The sequence below is a fragment of the Mus caroli genome, unplaced genomic scaffold, assembly GCF_978045245.1.
Source record: "Mus caroli unplaced genomic scaffold, Mus_caroli_1 scaffold_6, whole genome shotgun sequence".
Taxonomy (NCBI): domain Eukaryota; kingdom Metazoa; phylum Chordata; class Mammalia; order Rodentia; family Muridae; genus Mus; species Mus caroli.
In genome coordinates this window covers 33999898-34008185 of record NW_028227261.1, presented here as the reverse complement: position 1 = coordinate 34008185, position 8288 = coordinate 33999898, and the positions used below count along the sequence as shown (strand labels likewise).

At 47.4% G+C, this 8288-nt stretch overlaps 1 non-coding gene across 1 annotated transcript; it reads left to right on the top strand.

Moving 5' to 3' along the window:
• Positions 1–5430: 5430 nt before the first annotated feature.
• Positions 5431–5571, top strand: LOC115030985 (small nucleolar RNA SNORA48). Its single transcript, XR_003836578.1, has one exon. It is a non-coding gene; the product is annotated as a small nucleolar RNA SNORA48 (small nucleolar RNA).
• Positions 5572–8288: the final 2717 nt, after the last annotated feature.

Below are 8288 nucleotides of genomic sequence, written 5' to 3'. Positions count from 1 at the left end.
TGAACTCAGGACCTTCAGCAGAGCACTCAGTGTTCTTGACCGCTGAGCTATCTCTCCAGCCCAGAGCTTTCTCTTGGTCTTAAGTTTCACCTTCTTTTGCCTGACATGCTACTACTATCTCCCCTCCTCAAATCCATTCATACCCTGTCTGTTTCGCTAGCTTCTGATGGAAATTCCAATCCTTCGGACATTTCTTTCCTTTCCTTTCCTTTTCTTTCCTTTCCTTTCCTTTCCTTTCCTTTCCTTTCCTTTCCTTTCCTTTCCTTTCCTTTCCTTTCCTTTCCTTTCCTTTCCTTTCCTTTTCTTTTCTTTTCTTTTCTTTTCTTTTCTTTTCTTTTTTTCTCTTCTCTTCTCTTCTCTTCTCTTCTCTTCTCTTCTCTTCTCTTCTCTTCTCTTCTCTTCTCTTCTCTTCTTCTTTTTTTCTTTCTTTCTTTCTTTCTTTCTTCCTCCTCCTCCTCCTCCTTCTTTTTTTTCGAGACAGGGTTTCTCTGTGTAGCCCTGGCTGTCCTGGAACTCACTCTGTAGACCAGACTGGCCTCAAACTCAGACATCCACCTGCCTTTGCCTCCCAAGTGCTGGGATTAAAGGTGTGCACCACCATGCCTGGCCCTCCAGACATTTCAAAGCCCTATCTCAGGCCCTGTCAGCCTTATATCCATTGTAGATCTGAATGTGAACAGGTACCCACAACTGGACATGTCAGACAACAGGGTCCTCACAGGCAACAACAGCTTTTCCTCTCAAGCAAATCCTGGAAAACTACAATTCCCAGACTAAGCAGCAACTGCAGGAATTGTTGCTATGGTGCCCAGGCTTTGGGAATTCTCTATGTTGGGTCCCAAGACAGACATATGTGTTTGTGGGTCCCCCATCACTGTGTCCCTTACCTTCCACACCCTCCCTCCTCAATGTTTCTTTAGGACTCTATAATGAACCAAAGGACTTTATGCCTGTCTTCACCTCCCAGACATAGAGACTCCAAGATCTTTATAATGAAAGGCCTGGGGCCCCAGTGCAATCCCTCTGAAAAAAATTCAGTGGCTGCTGGAGGAACAGGGGTTTGGACCTCACTGGTGCTACAGGGTTATCTCATGTACCCTCGATATCCACTCACAGGGCTCTGGGCTCTGTCCTGGGCCCATTCACACAGTGGAAACTTTTAAGTGTCTTACACTGTTGTTATGATGATCTGAACAAAATGTTAGTCTACAAAGCCTGACATGAGAAGCCCTTGATGGTGAAAACTCTCAGGTCAGTTATTGGGCTGTAGGACAGAAGCAGACCCTGTGAATTCCATTTGGAGATGGAGGAAATACCAAGCTGAATAAAGCAAACCAGGAATCCCTTATGCAAAATGAGTCAGAAACATGGCTGTCAGGCCCAAGAGGCCAGAGGCAACTGAAGAGCGGTAGATAGTCTATCCTTAGAGTTCTCCTTGGGAGGCAGAGGCAGGTGGTTCTCTGTGGATGCAAGGCCATCCTAGTCTACATAGTGAATTCCAGGACAGTTAGAGCTATATAGCGAGACGGTGGCAAACAAAAACAAAAAACAAACAAAAGAACTCCCTGTAGTTTTCAAACCTTATTTTTTGTTTGTTTGTTTTTTGTTTTTTGCTTTTTTTCAAGACAGGGTTTCTCTGTATAGCTCTGGCTGGCCTGGAACTCACTTTGTAGACCAGGCTGGCCTCAAACTCAGAAATCTGCCTGCCTCTGCCTCCCGAGTGCTGGGATTAAAGGAGTGCACCACCACGCCCGGCTCAAACCTTATTTTTAATGATGGTTCTTAAACGCTTTAACCTCCCTTGTGGCCCACCACCTGACAGAGTTAGTGGACCTGTTTAGAAAGGTTCTTTGGAGCAACTCCCATCTGTGTTGTTTGGAAACCGGGCAGTTCAGTTCACAGGTTAACAGGCAGCAGCAGCTCAATCCACTGGAAAACACTTCACAGATAGTCCAGCAGTCCAGTTTGGCAAAGTCAAGATAGCAACAACGGTGCCATGACCTAGCAGAAACAGCCAGGCTTCAGCCTCAGCACAGGTCAGCAGGAGGGACAGGGAAGAACGCCAGTTCTCAGCTGTGACTTTCACATCAAAGCAAAGATGCAAAGATATGACCAACAAGCATTGCACAGCTCATTCTATAAGCAAGCCAGGTTCAGCATCCTCCATGGGTCTTACCTTAGCACACGCATCTGTCTCAGCTGACATCACTCTGCCAATCACCCAGAGAAGCAGCAAGAACCTGCAGCATGCCACCAGAAGTTTCTTGGTGTGGTTCTCTTTATGGAGTCTCGACAAATGGAGCTCAACTACACAATGTAAGGCAGGCCAATACATGCGTGTTGTTAGCAAAGTATCTTTTGTCATGCTTGCTTTAGCAGAACGTCCTCTCTCCTGTGTCTGCTTCAGCTAAATGTTCCTTCACATGTTTGCTCCAACAAAACACCAAACTGACTTTCCAAAGAACCCTTAAGTTTTCACTTCAACTCTTCTTGGGCTGGGAATGCGCCTTGGTTGGTAGTGCTGGATCCCCAGAACCAGATTAAAAAAAAACAAAACAAAACAAACAAAAAAAAACCCCAGTTATCGTGGTGATGCAAACCTGTACTCTCAGCTCTTGGGAGGTGGAGCTAGGAAGTAAGGTTAAGATCACCGTCAGCCTCAGCAGGAGACAGCCAGCCTGGACTATAGAAGACCCTGTCTCAACCCAAGACTTCCTCTTATGTTGATGTATGGAGCTGCCTCTTGACCTGAAAAAGTTGGGCTTCCCGAGTGATAAAGTCACTGATAAAGCCAGCCGGGCAGTTTACTGCTCCCGCCATACATTATCACCATAAATTAACTCACTGGAGTCTGGTTTCATAAACCAAATAGCTTTATTACCGAGTCAGCAGCATCCCTAAGAGCAGGTAATTAAACTCCTGCAGGGATGCTGCCTGGGACCGGAAGCCTTCCCTAGCATACACTCCCTCTTTCCTAAAGAAGGGAACTGTTAGCATTCCGTCCATTAGACTGTGAGAGAGCCTGAGAAGGCTTAAAGTAATTGACCTGGGAGTCCTAGGTCAGCGCTGAGCAGACATGTAGACAACGGCCTCCACTCATCAGTGAGGAGGTGAGATAATAGGTGATAAAAGAACTCAGTGCAGAGCCGGGTGTGGTGGCGCACGCCTTTAATCCCAGCACTCGGGAGGCAGAGGCAGGCGGATTTCTGAGTTCGAGGCCAGCCTGGTCTACAAAGTGAGCTCCAGGACAGCCAGAGCTATACAGAGAAACCCTGTCTCGAAAAACAACAAAAACAAAAACAAAAAAAGAACTCAGTGCAGTAGTGGGAGAGTCACCAAGACAAGTGCCTTACAGGACGCCATAAAAACAAGATGAAGGGGTGTGAGGACGCACTGCAGGTGCAGTATACCTCAGAGGTCCTCACAGCCTGATCACCCAGGTACTACCACTACCACTTGATCTTTGTCACTTGAAATCTTTTGTGTGTATCCACACATGTTCAGGTGTGTACACACCTTGAGGCCTAAGGATGTCAGCGTTTTCCTCTATCACAGTGCCCTTAGCCCCGGAACCATCTCTCCAGTCCCTCCCTTACCGGTGTTTCTGAGAGCTTTAGAGAACTTTGGTGGGCCTTGAACTGAAGCTATGGTCCCGAATCTTTCTACTTCTCAAATGTTGGGTTCACAGGTGTGAGCAAACTTGCCCAATGTATAGAAACCATTTCTTGCATTAAAAAAAAAAAAAAAAAAGTAATCCTGGGGGCTGGAGAGATGGCTCAGCAGTTAAGAGCACTGACTGCTCTCTAGAGGTCCTGAGTTCAATTCCCATCAACCACATGGTGGCTCAGAACCATCTGTAATGGGATCTGATGCCCTCTTCTGGTGTGTCTGAAGACAGCTGTAGTGTACTCACATACATAAATCTTTAAAAAAAAAAATCCTGGAGGCCGGGTTGTCTGTTAATTATGTGTGTCTTAAGTGTAGGTATGTGCATGCTGTATGGGTGCCTGAGGTCAGAGGCATCAATCAGATCCCCTGGAACTGGAATTACATGTGTCCCAGGGTAGCTGTGAATTAAGTCCAATTCAAAATCATGAACTTTAGAAAAGATACTGAGGGGCAGGGTGTGGTGGGGAACACCTCTAATCTCAGAGGCAGAGTGAGGTTAACTTCAAGGTCAGCCTGGTAGACATAGCAAGCTTCAGGCCAGCCAAGGGTACATGAGACACCTCAAAAAAAAAAAAAACCAAAACCAAAAAACCCTTGGAAGCGGGATACGGTAGGCCACACCTTTAAATCTCAGCTAATTGGGGGGCAGAGGCAGATTTCTGTGAGTTTCAAGGCCACCCTAGTCTACAATGCAAGACAGCCAGGGCTGTTACACAGAGACATGTCTCAAAATACAAAAACAAACAAAACATCTTAAAAAATATCTTTGTGTCTTCATTGCTGCTCTCAGGCATGAGCTTTGTAGATGATGTTGTGCGTCCCGTTGTGATGAGATTGGACACGTGGGTGATTTCAAAAGACCTTCACCCAGTTTTCCTAATCCAGACTGGAGGCTTCAGCCTTAAACTTTAGGTTCTGGTCTTTTATGGGGCAAGTATGAGCTCAGATTGTTGGTGCTGGGGTTCAGGAATCCCTGCTCAAATCACACGTACACCATCTCAGTTAAGCAAGAATAGTTTATTGAACGAACACCATAATACTGGACGTCCAGGACCACACAAAGGACTGAGGGGCCTAACTGCAGTTCTAATCAGTCTCAGAGTAGACTTTTCATAGGAAAACCAACTTCACAAGTTAAAGGGCAAGGAGAGGAGCAATTGGCTTACTAGGCAAAGTATTATCAGTTAGCCTTTAAGCTGACTGGTCCTGAGTAAGGTGGATGGGTGGTAAACAGGAGAATTTCCAAACACTGAGATAACAGAGCATGAGTATTAAAATCATAACTTTTTGGCTTATCAGTAGCATTCTCCAGTGTCAGCTACAAAAACCATAGTGAGTCCATACGTCATAATTAAGTGCAGGAAGGGCAGCTCTGACTCAAGCCATTTTAAGACAGAACACTTCATATTGACCTTGGATCTGATGGGTCCTATGTAAAGCTTTGTGGAATTTCTTAAGATTAGCAAACCTCATACAGAACAAAACAGGGTATGTGGTAAGCATGTTGTCCTTGAGCCAAGGGACTTCTCTGTGTCAATGACTGGCAGGTATGTTACAAAATGGCTACAGCTATTGAGGGTGGCAGTGTCAGTGTCAGACTCTAACAGCTGGGACATCAGAACTGTCCTGTATGCAGCTCAGCTAGCATACTGGGCACACTCAGTCCCTTGGCTTTTTCGTTTACCTTTGCTTATGGAGTCAGACCAGGCAGATACTTCAATCTGTAAAGCGCACAGAACCCAAATTTTAAAAGCCATGTGTCCCCCCTGGCAATGGGCAAAGAGGCACCTAGTTGGTGATGTTCTTGTACCAGTCAGGGGCAGAGCAGATGGCAGTCCTTTGTTCATCCTGGCTTGATGCCTGGCTTGGTGGCCAAAGCAGCCTTATGCTTGGGACTCAAAGATCAAATTCCAGCAGAGCTGGGCAGGAGACAGATCTTAGACCTGTCCTCTGGTGCATGGGACAGGTGTGACATAGACACCATGCAGCATGGATGATGTCACCCAGGGGCCCACCAGCCTGCAGCAGGGAGGCCACCACAATGTGCAAGTATGTGGTGGTCAGATGGGAGAGAAAACTCGGAGAGGCGTAAGAATTGTGTAGAGAGATGGAACTGGAGACTCGAAGGAGCAAAGGAATAGCCTGTTATGAGGGCTAGTCCTGCCACCTGGGGACATGGTGAGGTCCCAGCTGGAGGTGCCACCGAGGGCCATGTCAGAGTTCATGGTTACATACCACAGGGGGTTGGTACCACTAGAGAACATGGGGATGTCCGTGGTGGGGGCTGCTACTGGGACCACATGGATATCCAGGGGCTGTGCATAACTGGCCCTACCCGTCACTGGATGTGGCCTCTGGAGAGCTGGCCCCATCTCTCACTTGTGGCAGCATTTGGAAGAGCAGGCCCTGTGCCTCCTCCAGGCAGCACAGTGGGGCTAGTCCTGGTGGCTGGTGTGTAGGTGAGTCAGCCCTGAGAGCTGAGTGTGAGTGCCACTCCTTTGCTGTGGGATGGCATGGGCACAGAGGTGATGCCTCCCACTGCCCCTTGCCACCTATGGCAGTCAGGAAAGCTGCCCACAGTGTCATGAGCTTGGGGGAACTGGCCCTGCCCCACACCTATATAAGCTCTCTAGAGAGCTGGCCTAGAATTTTGCCTGGGCATTACAGTAGTGCTGGCCCTGGTCAAGGGGGAGTGTGTGAACCAGCCCTGAGTAGAGCAAGAGCTTGGGAGAGCTGGCTCATTTGTCTGTAATGAGGTGACTGACATAGCTGTGGGGTTGATGCCCTGCCTCTCTTACCCCTCATCACTGTGGCAATCAGGAGAGCTGCTTCTGCCCCGCTTCTGCCCCTCGATGGCTGCAGCACTCTGGAGAGTGGGCCCCACACTTCCCCTGGGCAGTATAGTAGTGCTGGCCCTCATCATGAGTGAGTGCGTAAACCAGCCCCAAGTAGAGTGAAGAGGAGCTGGCTCCACTACATCTGGCAAGAGGTTGTGTGAGTGTAGGGGTGATGCCCCGCCCCAGAGATCTCAAACCAGATCAATGACTCATTGCAATGAACAAGTGAATCTATGCAGACAGGGATATACTATTCGAGACACTGACACACTACAGCTTCCAAGTACATTTTTATGTTTTCTCTGTTGTTTTGTTTTGGGGAGGGGGAGGCAGCAAGGGCAAATGAGGGGACGGGGAAATGAGCAGAGCAGGACTGGAGTGGATGATGTGAAACTCACAAAGAATTAAGGAAAAAAAGACAGGTGTGCTTCAAACTCTGTGGTTTCTGGGAACAAAATCTGGGTCTCTCTGCAAGGGCAGTATATGCTCTCAGCCAAGTCATTTGTAGCCCTTCACCACGTGTTAGAACAGCTCTCACATAGTACAAGCTAGCTTCCAACCTCACCACGTAGGGTCCCATCCTAGAGATACAGACATGTACCACGTTTGCTTTACTGCAGTGCCAGAGACTATACCCAGGGCTCTGTGCACGCCAGACGGGCACTCTACCAACTGTGCTTCATCCCAGGTCTATTCCTGTTCTTGTATCACATGGTATTCTTCCTCCTCCGATGGAAGCAGGAACATATATTTTTACCTCCACCCCTTCAGTTCACGATGTTAGAAAAGGGCTAGAGAAATAGCCCAGTAGTGTAGTAGCGTAGTGCCATTGCCCAGCATGTGTGAAGCCCTGGGTATAATTCCCAGTAGTGTCAAAAAGACAAAACACACTAAACACAGGTGTTAGTCTGCACAGCCAGCTACGTAACTAGCTCCCCATATAGGTTCTTCTAAAACCACACATTCCAATGCTTCCTTGTAGATTTTGTAGGTTTTATTATTAAGTCAGGATTTCCATAGGACAACGGAATTTCCCTACCTGGGAAGTACCCTTAAGTCCTAGCCCTAGAAGTCAAGGTGAAGCTAAAAAATAAACATATAGATGTGTGTGTGTATATACATACACACAAATATGTATACACACATATACACACACATATAATGTATGCACACACACACACATACATACATATACTTACAGGGTCTCCTGTACTCACATAGTTCAGGCTGGCCTTGAATGCAATCTAGCCAAGGATGACCTTGAACTTCAAACACCCACAGGCTTCCATGGCCCCAAATATGTAGCCTCATTCCCTAATGCCAACCACAACGTATCACACTCAGTGGCCCCAGAGGATAACCTAAAGACAGCCTGCAGGCACTGCTAGCAGTTGAGAGGGTGTCAGGACTGTTCAGGATGAAAGCCACTTGTAGCCAGAAGCCACTGACGGAATGCTTTCTAAGGAAGCGCAGCACCGTGGTGTCTGATAGGCCTTGGGGCGAGCAGCCTTCAAGTCTTGGCAGCCCCACATGCCTTTACCCACCACACACAGCCATTACTATGGCCCCTCTTCAGGGAACAAGGAACTACACTGGAGAAAGAAGCGATAAAACAAACTGTCCTTTAAGCGAGCCAGTCATTCTTTAATTATTAAAAGAGCACTGGTGAGCTCTCAGAGTCTGTAAATCTCCAACAGGTTGTGGAACTGTGGAAATGGTTACAGCAGCCTTCTTAGAGTTATCTGAACTAATACACATCATCACAGCATCAAGAAGGCAAGG